Source organism: Elgaria multicarinata, chromosome 7, assembly GCF_023053635.1.
Source record: "Elgaria multicarinata webbii isolate HBS135686 ecotype San Diego chromosome 7, rElgMul1.1.pri, whole genome shotgun sequence".
NCBI lineage: Eukaryota > Metazoa > Chordata > Lepidosauria > Squamata > Anguidae > Elgaria > Elgaria multicarinata.
Genome location: NC_086177.1, coordinates 96933013 through 96936219, shown reverse-complemented (window position 1 = coordinate 96936219; position 3207 = coordinate 96933013).

Sequence of the window (3207 nt, the reverse complement as noted above, 5' to 3'; positions counted from 1 at the left end):
CACCTGATGTCCTCCAGCTGTCCTGGACTACCCTTCCCATTTGTCCAAGCCAGCATGGCCAATGGTGAAGGATGATGGCAGTTGTAGTCCAAAGCTTCTGGAGGGTGCCAGCCAGGTTGGGAAAGGCCAATCTGTACACTGGTACAGCATTTCATGGAATCATTGATGCTCAATCTCCCTTCATTTCCAAATTCAGTCTAGTCTACACTGTAGCCCTATTGAAGCTTTATAGTTATCAGAAAGCTGAACATGTGAGCAGAGCCATGCTGAGCATTGTTCACATGTATAATGTGAACATCTGCAGGAGAGGGGTCTTCACACATGCAGCTGTACATATGAAGGCCTCCATGTGACCTGGAACCCCAGGTCATGTGGTTTGGCCATAGCTCAGTGGCAGAGCACCTGCTTTGCATACAGAGGGTCCCCAATTCTATCCCCAACATCTCCAGGAAGGCCTAGGAACGAATCCTGCCAGGAACCCTGGACAGCCATTGCAGCCTTTTCAGTGTTGACAGAACTGGGCTAGATGGAACAAGACCTGATTTAGTATCAAGCAGTTTGCTCACCTCAGTCGATGTGGCTCAGCTTTCTGCTCAGGTTACTGAAAACTAAAACATCTGAATAGGGCGTGTATCCACTATCAATTGGATATGGACAGTCCTGGGATTTCAGGTGGCATTAGAAGAAGTGCTGCAACAACCCACCTAGATCTTGCCCCCCCTTCCTTTCATCAAGCAGGAAGCGCTTTTCTTTTGTTCTTTTGGAAATCACTATTGCAGGACCACCCTAGATCAATTGTTTCTCAGACTATAACTGCCTGAGATTCCCTGACTTTAGTAGAGTTTTTTAAAGGTCTCTTGTATGCTGTTTGTAAATTGCCAGCAGATGCTCTGCCTGATTCCATTTCTGGAGCTGTGGTCAGCACCAGCTCCCTGATTTCAAGGGGAAGCAGACCAGACTTGGAGAACCAAAACCCCTTTTATCTGTCTAGGGCCACATCATCCTACTCAGGCTTATTTATTTATTTATTACATTTTTATACCGCCCAATAGCCGAAGCTCTCTGGGCGGTTCACAAAAATTAAAACCATAATAAAACAACCAACAGGTTAAAAGCACAAATACAAAATACAGTATAAAAAGCACAACCAGGATAAAACCACGCAGCAAAATTGATATAAGATTAAAATACAGAGTTAAAACAGTAAAATTTAAATTTAAGTTAAAATTAAGTTTTAAAATACTGAGTGAATAAAAAGGTCTTCAGCTGGCGACGAAAGGAGTACAGTGTAGGCGCCAGGCGGACTTCTCTGGGGAGCTCATTCCACAACCGGGGTGCCACAGCGGAGAAAGCCCTCCTCCTAGTAGGAGTAGAAGGCCTTAAAGACGCAGTCCTCCAGCTTGGAGGCTATTACTCCACTGTAGTAGGCTCTGTCAGTAGACTAGGGCTTAATGTACACCAAGCAGGATATTTCACTATGAAAGCGGTATATAAGAGGCAGGAGCCACACTACTGCTTTATAGAGGTATTGAAGTGCACTGCAGGAGCCTCACTACTGCTTTATAGTGGTACTGAAGTGCACTGACAACTGTTGGGGCCCATTGACACATACCACATACTGCTTTCATACCGCTATATCCTGCTTGGTGTGGCTCCTGCCTTTTATATACTGCTTTCATATCGCTTTCATAGTGCAATATCCTACTTGGTGTAGATGAGCCCTAGGTTTTCTTGCTAGGTTTTCCTCTGGTTGTAGTTTTCTACTGCAGTGCTAAGCCATTATATTTTAGATTTTATTTTATGCTGTATTTTGTGGTTTTAATTTTTGTTAACCGCCCAGAGAGCTTCGGCTATTGGGCAGTAAAGAAATCTAATAAATAAATTCTCTCCAGACTCATTGCCTGTGCTGATGGATTCCTGGTATGGAGAGTGTGTGTGTTCCTCTGGGGATGATGGCTCCCAGGATACCATTTCTGGAGGTCCTCATTTCCAAGTGCTTTTTATATTGTATTTTGTATTTGGGTTTTTAGCTTGTTGGATGTTTTATTATGTTCCTAATGGTTTTAATTTTTGTGAACCGCCCAGAGAGCTTTGGCTATTGGGCGGTATAAAAATGCAATAAATAAATAAATAAATAAATAAATGCCCGGCTGAGAGGCTCAGGCTGCAAATCATTGAGGCTCACTTCTGCTTTGAGTGTGTCTGGCCCACCTGATCTGGCTGGCATCTCCTCTTTGGTGGGATTATTTAGTAATGATGCCTCCAAGAGAAAGGCAATTAGTAGAGAAAATAAAAAGGCAAAACAGAAATGATCATTTCCAGTCCCACATGCACACAGGCTATCCTATTATAACAATAAAAAAAGACCAGACCTTTCTACAATGAATAAAAAAAGTTTTACTCACAAATAGTCTTGCATATCAAATGCAGGTATGGCGTAGAGTTTTAAAAAGAGTTTGTTCAGTCCATTTTGTGTCCTATAACACCAGCAGGAGGGAGAGAGCAACACACATTTGCTCATAGCAACAGTGAGTCAGAGAGAGAGAATGGGGTGGGGGAGGAGAAAAAGGAAGTAACCACAAGAAACCACATTGTAGGCTATAGAGATCTTGAAGCTAGCTTTGGTCTATAATTTCCATGCAACACTGCCCCCTTCCAGTAAGTTGCAGACGACGTTGCAATATTCCCAACACTCTTTAGGATTGGAGTCAGAGTTGGAGCTGTTGCTTAGGGTGGGAGTAATGACATCTTCCCTGGCTGAGATCAACATTGATGAACAGCAGAGAGAGCTATGAACATGATTGACAACAGAGTGAAGTAGAGATAACTTCCTTTTCTAGAATCCGTTCTTTTATTGCCTTCTAATTCCACATCCTGCCAGCCTTTCACATCTGGCTTGCCTTCCAGATGTGGTAGCTCTGTGATCTACACAGAGAAAGGAGATCTTGATCAAGTCCTTAAGTTGTTTTTTTAAAATAATAATAATAATAATAATAATAATAATAATAATACTTTAATATATATATATATATATATATATATATGTATGTATGTATGTGTGTGTGTGTGTGTGCACGCACACACACACATGCAAAATTACACTCATTTCACACAGTGTTTGAAAATCTGTTTGAATTTAAATAAGTAGTTGCACTTGATGTAGATTCATAGAATCTGTCATGTCTAGCACTGCTCCCCCTGGTTTGG